The 18,437-nt window shown below is 59.5% G+C and overlaps 1 long non-coding RNA gene across 1 annotated transcript in view; it reads left to right on the top strand.

The window, feature by feature from the left end:
- LOC118253861 (uncharacterized) overlaps positions 1-14,928 on the top strand; it is a 51,182-nt gene extending 36,254 nt beyond the window's left edge. Inside the window, exon 2 of the long non-coding RNA XR_004780555.2 lies at positions 13,989-14,928. This is a non-coding gene — a long non-coding RNA (uncharacterized LOC118253861). The remainder of the gene's footprint in view (positions 1-13,988) is intronic.
- Positions 14,929-18,437: the final 3,509 nt, after the last annotated feature.

The raw sequence follows: 18,437 nt of genomic DNA, 5'->3' as shown, positions 1-18,437 counted from the left end.
TCAGGCGGGGCGGAGGGGACCCCACAGTGGCTTTTATTTCACGTGTTGGGTATTGCTTTATTCCCAGCTCACTCCGGCAAAGCACCCGTCACGGATTCATTGCAAAGCTGATGACAATTTACTAATGTGGTGTGCGTGGAAGAGACGAGGAGGGGGCCGGGGGGCGAGGTGGGCAGAGGCGTGAGCCTGCCTGCTGCTGGTTAATATCTGCGGTCGAAGTGCAAATGGAGCAGGCTCCAGCTCCGGTATGTTTGTCTTGGAGATTAAATCTGGAGAGCCCCCGGTCTCCAAGTCCATGCCGGGAAGAGCGGGGCGGGGGGCGTGGAGGGAGGGGAGCGGAGCCCCGCGGGCGCGCACACCTTTTTAACCCCCTGGAAGCTGCTTGGAAACCAGGGCTCAGAGGGCAGACGCAGGTAGAGGGAGGAAGGGTGAGGATGTACGGGTCTTTGAAGTAGCTCAGGGACAAGACTGGTGCAGCCTGAATCGTTACACCTGTCTGTGAAGTTTCTTCAAGGAACCTCTCCTTGCTCTTTCTGCACCACTCCGCGTGGCTGCGGCCCCGTGGGACCTCTCAGAGCAGCCAGGAGCGTTTGCTCCGCGAGTGGGGCACCGAGCAGCTGCCCCTCGTGTGGGCTCAGTCCTGCCTCTCCCCTCGCTCTCGAGCATCTCGTAGCTTTTTCTGCAGCTCTGCCCCTGCCTGTCCGGAGGGCTGAGTCCAACTCTGCCTGCCGTCTTGCATCCCAGCCCCTTGCCGTGCTGGCCGCCCAGCACCATGTGCACCATCCGCCCCCATCCCGACCTCATGGGGGCTGCTCCCAGCACCCAGCCTGGGACCCCTTTGGCCGGGACCATCCCGGGCTGCAGGACAGCACCCACCCCAGCACCGAGCATCGTGCCCAGGCCAGCAGGAAAACACCGTGCCGAGCTCGGGGTTGCCTTTAAGGCTGAAGCGTGGGGCAGGCGGGCGGGAGGGAAAGCGTCTCCCCCAGCATCCGTTGCAGTAATGTTCCCAAACACTTCATCTTGTGTACAGTGCATACTACAAGTGTTCCTACAGCGCTCAGGGCTGTTTTTGCAGTGCTGTTTATATAAGAGATCGCGCATGGTGCCTACATGCTTCTGGCACTTACAAACCCAGGTAGGCTGTGTTTATCCTGGGGATTGGCCCCAGTTGCAGTCATCTGGGGCTCAGCCAGCAGCGTAGCTAGACTGATATATATGTTATTTAAAAAAGCCCTGCTTGTCGCGAGGCCAAGCCTGCTTGCCATGCCGATGAAAAACGTGGCTTCGAGCAGTTTTACCCAGGCTCAACCAGTGGAGCTGTGCCAGGGGGCAGGCGGGAGTGGGGGGACGCAGCCGCTCCTGCACAGCTCGCAAGAGGTGGCCCTCGAGGTGGCGGTGGGACCTCATGGGCCTGGTCGGTGGGGATATGGCCCCTCTCTGTGCCCTCTCTGATCCTTGAGAGCCTAGCTGGTGGTCTGCTCTGGCACCCAGATGGGTTTAACATCATCCCAAGGAGGGCTTCAAGGGGTTTTGAATGTCTGGAGACTGGGCTGGCTGTCCCTTTTGTTACAGGGCCTGGTGAAGGGATGCAGAGGGGATGGATTTGCAGTTCCCCCCTTACTCTTGTTGCTTGAGGTCCTGTGCGTTGCAATGTGGTTTTTGGCTCCTCTTGGTAATGGGGTGGGACTCTGTCTCCCTAATGACTGCCTGGTCCAGACCTAGATTTCTGGGGACAACCTGGAGAGCAGAGACCAGAAAGCTGGGAAGCCACGGGGTCTGACCGCACACAACTTGTTTCATACCACGGGGTCTGACCCCACACAAGCGGTTTCATCGAGCCTTTCCCTGCCACCAGCGACCCAATGCATGGGGTGGGTCGGCTGAATTGCACGCGTATCACCATCAGTGAAGGATGGGTTTCCATGCATCCTCTCTGGCTGTGGACCCAAAGGTCCCCAGCTGCCCCGGGAGCCCTCCCAAAGCTGGGTCAGCCTCTTCTCAGCATCTCTGTCCCACCCGGGAGCGTACCCAGCAGGCCGAGGCCTGCGGCTGGCCTGCCCCACTCCTCCAGCCCTGAGTCCTCTTGTTTTGACCTAAAAGGGAAAATTTAATTAAATGAGATGTCGATCTCATCTGCTGGGAATTGTCCCTGTGGGCACCGTGCCCTGGATCGTGGCCAAGGCGTGGGAGCAGGGGAGGAAGAGGAGGGCAGGGAGGAAGGCTGGGCAGTGGTGCGCAGCACGGGCTCCTCTCGCCTTCCTCTGGCTCCGGCCTGCCTGGGGGTGTCTGCTCCCCTTCCCTGCCCTGGGAATGGGGCCGAGACGAAGTCCTTCTGCCTTTGGGTTCCCCTCCCAACCCTGCTTGGTGCTTTCCACCATGAGGCACAACAGGAGGACGGGGTAAGCAGGGGGTGTAAGAGGCCCGCCTGCACCCTGCAGCGTGCTGCTGGGGATGTCGGCTCTCGTGAGAGCAACCTCTGAAACCTTAACCCCATTAATTTATATATCACACACAGAAATACATATTCTTGTTCGAAAATGAAGGCAATTTGAGGAAATTCAAACGTATATAAACAAAAAGCATCTCTTGCAAACTCTCCACATCCCCAGGGTGTTCAGGTCCAATCGTGCTGATTGCCATGGGGTATGTCGTTGTGATGCTCGTGGCTGTGGGGTGACCACCCACTTGCTGCAGGGTGGGTTTCTTGGAGCTTTGGCGGTATCTTGTTTCTGAGGAATGAGGTTGGATTTTAAAACAACATCATGTGGGAGTAGCTTTAAAAAAATCATATTTTATGTCTGCGATCCTTCCGTTATTGCATGAAAATGTCTTTCTTGGAAGCTTTTTGCTGTGGCCCTGCCTATGCTGAGTGCCGTGAGCTGGAGGCAGGGCCCTGACAGCCCCAAAGCTGCCTGCACGGCGGTGCTGAGCAGGGCCAGGATGCGACCCTGTGGACATGGGATGTCTGGAGAGGGATGCAGCAGCACCCAACTTCCTTCTGGGTTGCCCAAAAATATGAGGGTACCGGGGTTCTCACTGCTGGGGGCAGGAGAGGCCCTAAGCTGGGCTGTGTAAAGGCAGGACTCCCTCGAGGGGTGCTGCGAGGAGGGGCTGCTCGGGGTGCCCCCCGTGGGCAGCCCTCCTGCAGGAAACGCCCCAGCTCTGGTGGGGAGAGCCTATTAAAAGGGAATAAGCCAATCAATAAATCAAGGGACCTGAAAAATGAAACCGAGGGGTTGGGAGAAGGGTTTCTCTTTTTTTTTTTTTTCTTTTTTTTTTTTTTTTTTCTCCCCCTGGTCCTTTCTCAATTAAAGCAAACAAAACCGAACTGCAGAACGTGGCCGTGGCTGTGGGGGGCCGTGAGCTCAGAGGCTGGTGCTGGTGCCTGCGTGGTGGGCGCTGAGCTCAGGCACGGCCGCGTGTGCTTAAACGAGCCCTGTAAATTACAGCCACGATACTGGGAGGTGTTGAAAAGGAATCAGTTATTCCACGGCTCGAGAGGGCAGCCCGGGCTCCTCTGGCAGGGGCGCTCATCCATTCTGAAGGGTGATTTTCTGTGAAAACCTGCTTTTATGTGTCTGTGACGCTGGCCAGCAAGAAGGGGAGATGTTGCTGCTTAGCCTCCATGGGTTCCCGGCCATGCGAGTGTAGAAACTCTGCTTCCAGCCCCGGTTTTAAATCCTGGTTGTCTTTTATGCACGGTCTTTGTTGTGCCTGAAAATGTCTCTCGGGACGTGTGGCCATGCGGACCCGCGTCCCTGCGTGCAGTGCAGGGCTTGGTCCTGCCGAGATGCATCCCAAGGGTCCACTCAGCATCACCCCCTGCCAGGGCAATGTCCTCACATTTACAGACTAAATCTGAAGCTCTTCGTTGCTTTTGGACTCCTTAGCAGGGCACATGGCACTCGCTGCCTTTATGCCCCTGTCAGTTGTGATGAAACACTGGGACACTGTCGGGGTGCTGGTAGCACTGCCTGGTGCTCAGACCTCGGCTTCTGGTGTCTTTTGGCTCTCCCCTCCCTGCCTTATACCAGGCCACGTCGGAAACGCCAGCCTGGTTTTGTCCTGGTGATCAGATAAGGGGGCTCTCTGCTGTGATCTGTGCCTTAAACTGAACAGCAGAGTGCCTGGAATCACTGGGAAAGACGTAGAAATTGTACAAAAGTGGCGTCTCCCCCGTGGATGGCAAGCTGGGGCGGGCTGAGCGTGCCCTGGCACCGCGAGCCCCACCGCAGCAGCACTGCTGATGTCCTCCGTCCACAAGCACAGCAGAAACGGCCTCTCTGCCTCAGAAAACCCCAAGGCTGGGGGCATTTTTTGGATGCACGTCGCACTGGAGCCGGGCCCTCCCCGAGCCTGGTGCCCAGCGAGCAGCGTGGTGGGGCCGGGGCGCTGGGTTGGGCACAGAACAAGGAGCTTTTCACTTGGCCGCTTTTTTCCTGACCTACATTTCTATAATCCTGCGTAAAGTTTAAGTCTCAAGCAGTTGGCCTTTTCCAGCGAGAAAGGGTTTCAGAAAAATTCCTGCCTGGTTCTAGGAAAGGCCGGGCTGAGCACGCTGCCGCCTGCCCTTTCCCCAGGTCACCGCCGAGGCTGCCTCCGCCTGAGCGCGCTGTTCCCTTCCCTTTCTGCTGGGAACGCGCCCGGGGGCCTTGACACGAGTCCTGGGGGTCACCACGCGTGCCTTAAACCTTCCCAATCCCGGGACTGAGTTTTGGAGCAATGAAGGGAAGAAGGACCCAGCTCCTTGCCAGCCTTGCACGGCCGCCGTCCTGTCCGTGGGGCTGGGGGAGCATCGGTGTGCAGGCGGCCCTGCGGGGCCAGCCCCGGCCCCCACCGCATCCCATAACCCACGGGGTACGTGGTGTGATGGAGGTGTTGAGGCCAGACAGTCCCAAACCCCACCACGCATGGCTCAGTTTCACTTGCAGAATTCTCAGTGATGGGTTTGGGTTAGTGGGGGCTTTTGGACTAACAAAAGCTTTGTTTTTTTTTGGAAGTGTATTAGGAATATTTTTGAAAAGTTTGCTTTTTTTTTTTTTTTTTTTCCCCTGCACTTTCAGCAAATTTGAATTAAAAGATACAAAGACCTTCTTACACTTCTTCCCTTTCATTTTAAGCCCCTTGGAGCAGGGAGATGGGGGCTCTGTCACACTGCTGCACCTGATGTCCCCGCGGTTCGGGGACGGGGGGGGTAACTTGCTCCCTGGGGGGCTTCTCGGGTGAGGTGGGTTTTTGGGTGGGGGCTTGGAGCGGGGGCTATTTTGTTCTTTCAGCTGAGTGTCCTCGGGGTGGAATGGACTGCAAGGCTCAGTTGTTTTATGGCCATTTTTCGTTCCTCTTGCAGGGAAGTCATTTAAATTTAGCAGTTCAAAAAAAAAAATCCAATTTTTATGCGTTACCACTTGAAAACAAAAGAGCAGTGTGTCCATGGCTCTGACTTCTGCGCTGATTTATGCACATACAGAATTTTTGTTGTTGCTCTCCGGCCTCGTGCTAAGCGTCCAGGAGGGACAAACTGCCCAACTTCCCCAAAGGCCACATTTCGGCTGAGGACACTTCCCGAAGCCTCCCCCCACCCCCCGTCTCAGTATCAAACCCTAATCCTGACCTGGGGGCCCGTCTCCCTGCAGCCGAGAGGTAATTTTACCTCTTGATCCGGCGCTGAAGTCCATTGTGAGAATTAAGCAGTGTTTTGCTGCGCTAATTTACCGCCACGTATTGTATAATTACCTTTTTATGGGGCTGGGTGTGCTCTGGGCTCTCCCGCTGTACGCCGAGGCTGGCCGTGCTTGTGTCTGCGTGCGTGGAAGCGATGGTTTGGCACAGCTGCCTCCTGCTACGGCTGTGCTCTGTGATCCGGGGCAATCACCGGGGGTTCTTTTTCTGGGAGATTTTCTGGTGCAGGGGAAGGGACGGCGAGGAGGAGCGGGAGGGCAGAACGGGGCCGCGGGCACGGGGCCAGCCGTGGTGGGGACGGATGCGTGGCTGCAGGGATGGATGCGTGGCTCTGGAGCTGCCGTCGGGTGGCAAAGAGTGAAGCTCTCGCCACTCCAGGAGCCAAAGCTAACCTCAGCCTGTTTTTTTTTTTGGGAGAGGGATGCCGAGAGCTGGGGCAGCCCCGCTGGGGACCCCTCTCCTTGATGGACCAGGCGCCTGCGTGGCTTTTCCCTGCCTGCCACAGCCGGGTGGTGACGGCTCTCCTCGCTTGTCCCTGAGCTCCGTGTCACCTCTCAGCCCCGCAGCCACCACCCTGCGGGTTTCCCTGGAGGCCCCCAAGAGCTGCAGCGTTCGCAGCCCCCCGAAACCCCCGATTTCTAGCTCAGAGCTCAGCCTGGTGCCCGGTGCTGGGTGTCGTGCTGGGCTGTGCGCCGCCGCGAGTGACAGCGCCGGGGAGAGGAGGCGAGGGCTGGATCGTGCCAGGGCAAGTTCCCTCGCTCCTGGCTGAGGCTCCACGAATGTCCTTTGTCTCTGGCTCAAGCTCGTTTTTTTTTCCACTGCGGTGCCGATGGGCCTCATCCTGACCGGCTGGGATCTGTGGGTGTTTTTCCCCTCCTGCAGTGGGGAAAGAAAATAAAAATGTGGTTCAAACCCGACTGCGCAACCAGCATGAGAGGGCGTATATTTCTCTAGGGGAGGCAGGATTTGGCCCGCTGCAGGGTTGGGAGCATCCTTGCCCTGCTCAGCACTGGTGCTTGGCGGGGGGGCTGTGGCTGTGTGTCTGTCCACGGGGCCGTGGTCCTGCTGTCCCCCCCACCCGGCCCTGCCTTGGCACGCTTTGCTGGCATTCGATGCGCCTGTCTTCGCACACAAAGGGAAGGGGGGAGCAGGAAGGGGGGGGGCACAGGGAATTAATCAGCTTAGGGTCAGCACAGGAAAAAACACTGCTTAAATTGGTAATCTCCGGGGATAGAAATCAGCTCAAGGCTGCATAATAAATGTGCAGCCCGGTGGTTTTTTTCCTCCCTGCTCTCCCCAGCGGGGCAGGTGGCAGAGAGCAGGAGCTGGCGGGACGGATCCTGCCTCCAGCGAGGGCAGGACTCGAGTGTGGGTGCTTTGGCACCCTTGTCTGGGGACGCTCCCTGCTGCGAAGCTTTCCAGAAAACGTCCTGACCCCGATGTGAGGACTTCGAAGTCCCCCGGGTGCTCAGGCTGGGATCCTGCACGTTGTAGGCTGAACCCACCGCCTCCCTGCAGCCAGAGCGAGGGGGGGCTTCGCGGAGCTTTCCCCGCCCGTGCGCCAGTGCAGGGCTCCCAGGGTGAGGAGGAGGCTGCAGGTGTGCGAGGAGAGGGCTCTACACCCCTTTAATCCCCCTTATCCTGGGAATCCGTCCCTGCGTGGCTCTGCTCGGAGGCAGAGCAGCCCCGGGGGATGTTGGCAGAGCACTGGGGTGGACGTGAAGGTCACGGAGCTCCTGCTCGGGCGGCCCGAGGTGCTCAGAGCTGTCTGTGCAGCCCGGAGAGCTCAGCCCTCTGCTCTCCATCACGTGGACCAAACGCCCCTAATGAGCCCCAGGGCCTCGGGATGGGGTCTAATCCTGGCATTAATGCACCGGGGCCTCTCTTGCAGTGCCAGCAGCCCCTGCTGCTCCTCCGCTGGAGCACGCGGCGGGTGGAGATCTTGCTCCGAGGAAAGCCCAGGGATGGGTGGGATCGTCGGGGGCTCTCGCGGGCGGCAGGGACCAAAGGCAGCTGCTTGGCAGCTGCTCGGCTCCTGCCTGCCCGCCGTGGGGGACCGCCGGAGTGCCGGCAGCAGAAGCAAAAACGCAGGGAGGTAAACAGAGTTCACGCTCGGGGAACATCGTGTTGCTGCTTAGGCCCATCAATCCATCTGTCAGAGGGTTATCGCTTTGGGGATGCTTTTAATAAAGGAGCCAGAACTGTCAGTGGGTGCCAGAGCCTGCGTGAAACCTGCCTCCAGCATCTCCTGAGAGCTGGTGTTTTCCGAGCCCTGCCATCGTTTTGTGCTTCCAAAATGAAGGAGAATTGGACTTGCTTCGTTCTTTCAGCTGCCTGTCAGTCTCAACGTGACACTTACACTCCTTTAGAGAAAGAATGGACTTGTTGCACTGGGAGGGAGGGGAAAAGTTGCCAGGGATGGAGCCCCGCTCATCCCCCCCCAGCCAGGGGGAGTGGGTGTGCAAGGAGAAAGTTGCTGGGGAATTTTCTGCTGGGGAGGGAAAAGGTGCATTCTTATTGCTTATTCTGGGGTGGGTGCCTGTGTGAGATCTCGGCGGCTCGATTGGGGCTGGTTTTTGGGGAGGAAACCCGCACCTGTTCCCGGGAGCGATGTCCTGGGCTGCAGCAGGTGCCGTGCCCTGAGCGCCTGTGGCTATGGTGCTCCTGGCGGTGCTGAGAGCTTCCCAGGGGGCTGAGCACCTCCGTACCCAGCTGGCAAAGAGCAGTGGCTGTCCGGGACCTGTATTCTGTGGGACACATTGCAGTCACAGCCCTTCCCTTTTGTTTCTCCAATTTGAGACCAGGAGGTTGCCGCAGTGCTGGAAACGGGTGCAGGGTGCGTTCCGCAAGCTGGGGCTGCCGCGTCTCAACGCCGTGAGTTTTTTGGGGGTGTTGGATCTTAGAAAAAGCTCTAAGCAACGAATACCCTTCAGTTCCTTTGGGGTACGTAGCCAGGAGCAAGGGAGGGGGGGCGGGGGGGTCTCCTGCAGCCTGACCCCACGCAGCAGCGCCGAGCATCCCCCTCCGCTGCGCCCCGGGGGCAGGGTGGAGCGCCCAGAAGAGAGGCGAGAGTGTGTTTGGTTACAGGCACTGTCTTCCCGTGATTCACGGCGCCGTGCAGGGTGTCAGGGCAGTGACTCACCGGCAGGCGAGCAGCAGCTCCGCGGCAAAGCCGACAGCACCTGTCTGGGATGCGGTTATTTATTAACGCCTTCCCAGAAAGGGCGGCATGGGAACAGAGCGCCCGCTTCGCTTCCTCTAGCCGAAGGAGTTTTAATGACAGCTATTCGGAGGCCGGCCGGGATTTTGGCAAGGCCTCTGCATCCGATGGTTAGCTTATTAAATGAAGATAATCTCTTCGGAGGGAAGCTCTGGGATTTTGGGGTGGCTCTCGCAGCAGGGAGCCTGGTGGCTGAACGAGAACATGTTTGCGTTGCAGTGGGGCCGTGGGGCCGGTAGCAGAACCCCAGGGGGTGCGGGAGGGGCTGCTCCAGGGAAACATCCGAGAGGCAGGGTGGGGAGATGGGTGTCCAGCGAGGGAAGCAGCTGGGGAGCTCGATGGACCCAGCATTCCCTTCCCACCTGTGCGCTTCTCCCTGCGTCGCTCAGATTTCGGATGGGACTGATCCGTTTCAAGGGTGCTTTTCCTGCTGCTCCGGGTGCTGAGCTTTCATTGCGTGTGTATTCACGGAGCGGGTGCAGCGTGGGACGGGGCCGTACAGGCTTTACTAAGGGCTGGTTGCTGGTGGGCTCCTGTTCTCCTTGCCCTGAGGCTCTCAGCGGGATCCCCGGGCTGGGGTTCAGGGCCCCCGTTGAGGTCCTTGCTGGAGGAGGGGATGGTGCTCGTGGGTCACCCCTGCACCCCCCCACATGCACTGGCGTGGGCTTCCCCCACCCCACGGCGGTGGTCCACGGCCCTGTGCCGGCAGCCGAAGCGTGCCGTTTCCACAAGATGGAGCTGTGCGATGCCATCCACGGCTGGGCCAGACCCGTGGGAATCGGGGGGTCCCAGCTGACCAGGGTGGCCGTGGGTCCTGGGGGCCAGCCCCAGCCCTCCCTGGAGCCCTGTGCCACCCCCTGCAGCGGTGCGGGATGCGGGATGCCCCGGCACGCACCGTGCTGGGTTGTGACACATCTCACAGCACTGCTGATGGAGCAGGCAGCAGGTCAAGAGCTTTTCCCCAGGGGTCCCCAGGTCCCACACCAGGTCACCCCCCCCCCGGTTGTCACCTCTGCATGTCCCCTGCCACAGCGTGGCGGAGAAGCTGGAGGGACCCGATGGGGTCTGCACCTGGGGCTGGGGTCATCCTGCAGCGGTGCTGAGCCAGCTCCCCCAGGCAGCCGCTGCAGCAGGGAGGTCGCATCCTGCAAGGGTGCAGGGAGGGTGCACCCAGTGAAGCTGCAGCCCCTGCTGCAGAGTGGGCTCTGGGCTGAGCCCGCTGTGTTGGTTCACACAGCCTGAGCACGGGCTGGTTCACAGCGCTGCCATCCGAAAATAAATCCTGGCACGTGGACACGGAGCGGCCGGGGGTGGTGGGGGGATCGCTGCTGGCACGAGGGGGCCTGGAGGAGACAGGCGGGAGAGGAGGAACGGGCTGCAAGGGGTCCCACCTCCAGCTGGGACGTGTAAATGGGCAGAGAATGAGGGACAGAGAATGAGTCCCTGGGCAGCTGCAGGGTCGCATCCTGCTCCTACATGCCTGGGGGTCGCTTGTGCTGGGGAGGCTGTTTGCAGGAGGTTGGGCTGCTGCCCGGGTGCTGGAGGCTGGCAAAGCTCGGGAGGACCCAGCGGGTTGGCAGGCGAGGGCTGTGACTCAACGGCTCTGTTTCATCTCTCGGATCTTTTGCTTTTTTTTCTTTAATCCACTTGCCTCATTGACTTTATTTTACAATCCGTCGCTGGGTTCACTGAAGAGCACTTTGGTCATTAAGCACGTCGGGGCATGTGAATAAACCTCCATCTCTCAGCTTCCACGCCGGGCTCAAAGCGCTGGCCGGGATGTGGCGGGAGCAGCAGAAACCCGCCTGCGTTGCTCCACGCCCCCGTCCTCCGCCACCTCCACGCTTTGGAGGTGTCGGTGACACAGCCCCATCGCTTTGCAAGTCCTTTAACATGTCCTGGCCTCCCTCCCCCTGCACTGACCCGGCCTCTTTAGATCTTTCCTTTCTCTTTCCGGGGCTTTGGGGCCGGGCTGAGCGTTGCCTGGGTCTGGGTGCAGGACCCGATGCGACGAGGTGCTGGCACGGGTGTGCTGGGACCAGTTGCTGCAAACAGGATCTTGCTCTCTGGCTGCATTTTTCTGAATCCAGCCCAGCAGATGGGAAGTGTTTCGACAGTACAAGTGGAACTGGGGCATGTCTGAGCAGGGCGAGGGGTCTGAGGGAGGGACACCCGGGAGAGGGAGCAGCAGGGAGGTATTTCCAGCTGATGGGAGCCGAGCGAGCCATAACGTGAGCGCTGCCAGAATCGTTTCCCTGTCTGTTGGTTTCCTTTCCTGTTTGGCTTTGCTGCCTACACAGTTTGTGCTCAAGATGTCTGGAGACGCGATGCTCTCATCCTCTGGAGCCAAGAGCCCCAGTTCTATTCCTGTGCTTTGCTCCTTTAAAGCCCGTGCCGGGGGGGCCGGGGCAGGCGGCAGCTCCCCGTACAGAAACACACCGCTCATCATTACTGCTGTAATTCTGCCTCCTCCTCTGTTTGCTCTGGACAGATGTGCTATCCTTCCCGGGCTGCTGCTGAGCGTGGAGGCAGCCCCGTGCCCTCGTTCGGTGCCTGACAGCTCCCCTGCTCTCCTCGGGGGGTTCAGTGGGCTCGTAGAGAGGATAAAACCAGAGCGGGGGCTGCGGGGAGGAGCGCGGGGCTCGCCGTGGGTGGCCTGGCTGCGCCGCTGCTCGTCCTCCCGGGGCCGGAGCGGTCCAGGGCTGGGGGAAGCAGATGATGCCTCGCTGGGGATATTGAGGGTTGGGGGTGGCAGCCGGCCCGGGGAGAAAGAAAACTGCACCTAGGATGTTGCCCTCCGTGGAGGTTTAGTGCTGAGGAAGTGCAGATGGTGGGGTAGGAGGAAGGCTTGTTCCGAGCGGGGTTTGGGGTGGTCACCAAGGCACGGGGAGGATGGTGCCTCAGCAGGGTGTCCCTGGGACAAAACGAAGTGCTCTGTCATCTGGTGTGTGGTTAAACTGGGGCACCTGCATGGCAGCGAGCCTGCCCGGGCTGCATTTCAGTGATCCACATGGTGAGGACAGGCTAACGTCCCCGATGTGGGCAGAGACAAGGACAGGAGGACGTCCTGCAGCAGCCACCAGGGCAGGACGCCCTATCCTGTTCTCAGCATCTTCATCTCCGTGGCTGCAGCAGATGCGGCTGCACGGGGGCTTCTTCATGGTCCCATGGGGCTCCGGCAGTGCCCCATCCCGCAATGTCCCCATCCCGCAATGTCCCCATCCCGCAGTGTCCCCATCCCGCAGTGTCCCCATCCCGCAGTGTCCCCAGCCTCGCTGGCCGGTGGCCTCTCTGGGGAGGGGAGCGCATCAGGAAGCGGCTTTGATCTCCGGCGCTAACACCTTTTCAAACGAGCCGCACGAATGAGCGCCCTCCTGCCCTGCCCTGGCTCGGGCCGGGCAGATAACACATCAGAGCCTGCGCGCAGAGCCGCGATAGCGCGGCTTTATGGAGCCCTGATTGCTACCAGCCACGCAGCTCGCTCACCGGGACTTCAAACGCAGCGCTGTACCTGCAACGCCCTGGGCAAAGAGTCCCGAGCCGGGCTTTATGCACACACGTCTACATGTGTGCGTGTGCGTCTACGCCCAGCGCTTGCTGACAAATCTTTCTGCCCCGTCACATCTTTGCGCTGGCGGCAGGGTGGCTTCGGTGGTCCTCCTCTGGGATGGCGTCGCCGCACCGAGGGCTGGAGCCTCGGGACCCGCTCGCTCCACATGTGCTGGTGGGCTCTGGGTGCCCCTGCGGTGCCACCGGCAGCACGGGGTGTGCTGACGGTAAAGCCCTGGAGGTGCCTGGGCAGGCAGGGAGGATTCGCAGCCGCTCTCCGTGTGCTCGCCAGCAGCGTGGGAGTTAACAGTGAAGTGGGGGGAAAGCGGAGGAAAAGGGCTCGGACCTCCCCCTGCCCTCCCCACCGCCCCCCTCGGCTGCTGCGATTTCACTGAGGCCGTGTATTGGCCTCGGGAGAGCCAAGCTGGGTAACACCACAACATAAACAGAACATCTGGAAGCTCTTAAAGGGTTTTATTTTTTAACACATTTACAAGAGCCAGGGACACTTTGCAAACTCGGAGACACTGCGCTGCTTCTTTCCCCCAGAGCCGACCGTCAGCCCTTCCCCGGGGGAAGGCAGCGGGGGCTGCTCGTGCCCCTGTGCAGCGTTTCTGGGGGCTCGGTATCTCGGCCAGGAGGTGCCAATCCTGCTTGCATGTTCCTTGCGAGGTCCAAAGCAAAGAGATGATAAGTGCTGCATGATAAGTGAGCAGAAAGCTCTACCCTTCTTTCTGCGCGCCCCTAGTTAATGTTGGAGCGGGCTGGGGGCTTGGGCAGGGTTTGCCTGATGGAAAACCTGTTTAATGGTCTTGCGGAGGGAACGGGGAGAAGCAGAGGACAGCAAATGATGATTAAGCTGCCCAAGTGGGCAAAGAGCATGTGTGAGCCAAACAGGAGCTGGTTGTAACACGCTTAGCAGTGGAGTTTGGGTCCTCCAGCGCGGTGTAGCTGATCCGAGAGACTTGTAGGTGGGGAGCCTGTGGACAGGGAGGCCAAACGAGCTCCATCTCCGTGCTGGTGACAGCACGTGCTGTCGGACTGTTATCCATCTCCATCTAAAGGGCTGCAGCCTCCCTGGCCTCCTCCAAGAAGCTGCTCCTGCCGGCCCCGTGCAGCGCTGCAGCGCGTTATCGGCCGCTGGCACACAAGCACAAGGAGCAGCTTTCCCTCCCTGTGCTCTCCCTGGTGCTGTGGCTTTGTCTGCCCCACGGAAATTACCGTTTGATTTTCTTCCGTCAGCCCTTGTCTGTCTCCTGCTCACCCTTGTGCTACACGTGGCTGTTGGGGCTGCAGCAGGATGCGTGCTGGCCCTGGGGGTCCGGGCACGGGGAGGGCTCCAGCCTCTGCATCGCTGCCGAATTTCGGGTGTGATGCCGAAGGTGGCTTTGCGGAGCGGCTCTCTGAGGGGCTGCTGGGTGTCTCCCCTTCTATTCATCCCTGCAAAGACTTAATTTGGCAACAAAGAGGGATCACGATGTGCTTCATCACGCCCAACCGTTATTCCTCCCGCTAACGCTGTGGTTTTCCTTCGCAGGGTCGGTGGTGACGGCTCGGGGTGCGGGCGCCTGACAGGGGAGCCACGGCGCTGCCGCAGGGACCGCGGCCACCCAGCCGAGGATGGATGCTTCAGCTGCGAGCACAGAGGGAGGAAAAGCGGAGGCAGCACGACACGTCTGGCACCCAGCAGGGGAGCAGGGTGCACCCGGGGCCGTGGCGAGCTCCTGCACCCAGCACCGGCCATGGGAACAGCCCCGGCGCAGCCACCCAGCGTGCGCTCGCTGTGACTCACGTCCCCGCTCGGCGAGGGGTCCTCCCGCACTGACCTCGCTCCGCTGGCTCCCACGCAGGGCAGAGATGACTGAATTACTGCTCCCTGCTGGGCTCTGCAAATTCTCCTCTTGGCCGGGCGGCTTCCAGGCCGGATACGTGGGGCTGGATGGCTAAGTGCTCTCAGGTCAAACAGTAGCTCCGATTTTTCCCCTGTGAAGGACCAAGCGCTTGCCCGGTTCCAAGGAAGCAGCTGTGGAATTTTATTTTATTTTATTTTTTTGTACCCCTCTGCTCTTCCTTCTGACTCTTTTCATGGTCTTGGGGTTTTCACGAGGATGGTTGGACCCAGCCCGCAGCGCCAAGTGCGGTCTCCTGCAGAGGGACGAAAGCCTCCGGAGGAGCCGCGTGCCAGGACCGAGGTGGCAGCCTCAATGCTGTGGGTTTGAACCTGTCTGGGAGAGTGTCCCCTTGTGTCACCAGCATTGCACGGCCGTGTGTCACCCATGGGGGTTCCCGCCTGGTGCAGTACAGGAGTCGCCGGCTGCCCCCGGGGCTGAACATCCTCCTCCCTGCCACATCCCCCGTGGGACGAGGAGGGGCTGGGGGGCACGGGGCCAGGCCGCAGCGAGGGGAATGTCAGGACGGGGAAAAATGTCACCCCCAGAAACAATTAAAAGGCTTAATAAAATCCTTTGCCTCTCTGAGTGCTCGCTGTTCTTTTCCGTTTGCCTTGGCTCAGCCACACTTACATCATGGCCCTATCGCGGGGCTGCCGAGTGGACGGGTTTGATTGCACAGGAAACCGGTGCTTTGGCAAGCTGCTCTGCCCTGGCGAAGCCAGGCCAAGAGTTTCATGTCTTTGCTTTGCGGAAAAATTCTTCCCCGTCCTTTCCCCCTTTCCTTTCTGCAACCCTCAACCGTCACCCCCCAACCGGGCAGGCCACCCCTCGCATGCCTCCTGCTCCAAAAGTGAGATGCAAATTAATTCTCCTTCAGTCATGTTGTTTCTTGTCCATGGACTGTGTGTTCCCTCCTGCCCTGGAGAGCTGATGTGAAGCACTGGAAGGTACCGTGTGGAAATGTAACATAAAAAGGATATTTATGTAATGGAAATCTCCTTTGATTTCCTTTTTTTTTTTTTTAGAGTTATGTCTTCATTATAAAAAAGATGCCCTTTCATCTCAAAAGCACGGTAGCCTCAGGCGCGTGTGTAAATGCGTTGCGGTGTTCGGCTGCGGTGGGGAGATAAATATTTTAATTAATAATTTATCCAGATTTTCCTCGTGGTGCCGACCTCGAGCTGGCTGCTGTAGCTGGGGGGGTCTCTGCCTTCCTCTGCACCCCGGGTGCCCGCTGGACAAAGGGGCAGAAACCTGGGCAGAAACACAGAGCCTTGGGTCCTCTGAAACCAGCACCCAGCTCTGAAACACCTCGGAGAGCTTTAAGAACTGCGTGATGCCCTTGGATGAGAGAACAGCAAAGGGCAGAGACGTGGGGGAACTTCGCTTGGCGTTTGGTTTGGTGATGATGGGTAAATGGCGGTGGCAAATCCATTTGCGTCAATGAAACGTCCCCGGAGGTGCAGGAGAGCGCACCCAGGAGTGGCGGGTGGCCGAGGCGGCGCTCAGCCCTTGGTCTGATGCTCTGCCCCTGGAAGTTTCTCCTCCCAGGGAGACAAGGCTGTGCCCCAGGCAGCAGTGAGCAGAAACAGCCCAGGGCAAACTTGGGGGGGGTTCCCATCCATGGGGCAAACCTGGATTCTTGTGCTAGCTCCGAGAGCCGTTGTCACAGCTTGCTGGGGGTTTGTAATGTTCCTCGCCTGCTAAAAAGAGCCTGGGCTGTCTGAGGAGACAGCACCCGTGGTTGCCCCCGTGCAGGGAATGCGCCAGAAGCGATGCCGGCTGGCATCACATTGCCACGAGCAGGATTTCCTGCATCTGGCCTCGCCGGGGATCAAACCCTGCTGTAAGCTGTGTGTGAATCACCGCGACGTCCGTATGGCAGAGCTGAGGGGGAAGGAGGCTGAATTCCCCCGGGGAAGGCAGAGAAACCCCCGACCCTGTGCACCCCGGGGATGCCGTGGCCGATGCTCACGACACCCCTGGCCAAAAAGAGCCGTGCCCAGGGGACAGCCACCGCGTGTGACTGCATTTCCCTGCAGTGGGATGCAAATCATTTGCATCACTGCTGGGGGAAATCCGCTTTTGGGATCCTTTGTCAAGGCTCTTCCCCGCCAAGGCTGCTCCTCTGTTGATCCCAGCCCGTGCGGAGCTGCCGATGGGCGCGGGTGCTGGGGGGGGCTCAGCGCCCGGGCACGGACCTTTCCGAGCTCATAACTAATATTGACTTCAAAGGCTGTTTGCCTTCGGTGTCGGTCAGTCGTGTAATTCCAGCTTGTTTAGAGACGGCGAGCAAACAGAGAGCCAGGCCGTTAAAAAGGGGAAGGGTGTGGGAGCTGTAGTGCTATTTACCTGTGTAACCAGCAGGAAAACCCGCCTGTCATCCGTGCGAATAAATACAAACTGGAAGCATGGATAAACCCGTGGGGATTTATTAGCTTGCTTTACCAAACGCAAATATTCTGGCGAGCTGGCTCGGCCCAGGGGCTGCCTTTTGCCTTTTGTGTGCTGCAGCGCCCGGCGCCTATGGGTGCTGATAAGGGCGTGCGCTGCGCTGAGCCAGCCCTGCTCAAGGGGGCTCTTTTGAAATGTTTCTGTCTCCTTTTCGCTCAGGCCTGATCCTGCGAGGGGCTGAGCGCCTGCTGGGGTCCCTGGGTGTGCTCAGCACCAGCACGTGCAGGTGGGAGGGATGCTGCGGGCCGGCCTCGTGCAGCGTGAGGCCGCTGGGGTCTGTGCCATAGGGGTGCAGTGGTCCTGCCCCCGCGTGGGTTCTCCAGCGGGGGCTCACACCGGTGGGCAAGGAGTGGGGAGCCCCCAAACCCGTGTGGCATCATGCCCCAGTGCCTCTGGGCAGAATCGTGCGTGGTTAAAGACATCCTTCTCCACCGCCCTTTGCCCAGCGGTGATGGATGTTAACTCCTCTGCCTCCCTGCAACAGCAATGTGCTCCAAAGGAAGCTGAAAGATATTTCCTTTGTGTTATTTTTTTTTACCTTTTTGGAAGTACGGCCACTAGCCTGCAGGGCTCGCCACCGGAAGCCGGCAGTGATGGCAGGAGGGTGCTGCGCTGCCTGGGTTTGCTGTGCTCCAGCCTCCCCGGCCCCCACCTGAGCACCTCCCTGCTCGGGCGAGCTCCTACAGATCTGCTGCGTGCCCTGGGGCAGCTTTCTGCTGGTGGCCGGATCTGTAGGTCCAGCCCGGAGCCGGCAGCTGCCCCCTGTGCTTATTTTCCCAAATGACACTCTCCTGCCCCAGCTGGGAAGCTCTTCATCCTTCTCCTTGGAGAAAGCAGGAGCAGAGTCCAACGGGGATGCAGAAGGCTCGGGGGCAGTGTGTGGTCAATACTGTTTGCTTTGGTTTGAATAAATACAAGGTTAGAAGCCACGAGCCATTGCAGGTAGGAGGAGGGGAGGCTGCCCCCGCTCCCCCCATTTGCAGTTTTCCATTCCCATCCCTATCTCTGCCCCGCTTCAGCTGTCCCTGCAGCATCTGGTGCGTGTTTACAGGCACTTTGAGATGCTCTTCGAGCTGTGAGTTTTCCTCCGGGCCTCGTAAAACCCATCTGCTCGAGCCGCTGGCTGGCTCGGGGGAATTTCCAGGCCCTGCTCCGGTGCCGGTGCTGACGGCACGCGGGTTTGGAGGCTGCACCCGTGGGGTTTGCACAGCCCGGGGCCGGGTTGGGGCTGCAGGCGTGTGCAGGATGCGGCCGGTGGGGCTGTGCTGGGTGCTGTGCTGCTCCCGGCTGAGAGCCTGGGGGCTTCCAGTGGGTGACAGTAGGACAGGGCAGGGCGGCTGGGCTTTGCTGGAGATGCATTTTCCCACCTTTCACCTATAAAACTATTTTCTTTTATGTGTTAAGGAGGGCACGTGTGTTACCTCCCTATCAGAAAATGAAGCTTTAATGGCCAGATCTGAAGCCTAGTAAAGGGGAGCCTTTATATTAACTCATCTGGGGCCGGGGCAGAATTTCTCCTGTCTTTCCTCCCATGTGTTATTTGGGACTTCTTCCTCCAGGCTCCTCCAGTCTCTCCCACACGACCATTTGTTTCATGAACAAGGGCGGACAATTTCAGTTTTTAAAGGAACAAACCAAGC

The sequence above is a fragment of the Cygnus atratus genome, chromosome 18 (assembly GCF_013377495.2).
Source record: "Cygnus atratus isolate AKBS03 ecotype Queensland, Australia chromosome 18, CAtr_DNAZoo_HiC_assembly, whole genome shotgun sequence".
In the NCBI taxonomy this organism is placed as follows: Eukaryota; Metazoa; Chordata; class Aves; order Anseriformes; family Anatidae; genus Cygnus; species Cygnus atratus.
Note: the sequence above shows the minus strand (reverse complement) of the source record. Positions and strands in the feature narration are given on the sequence as shown.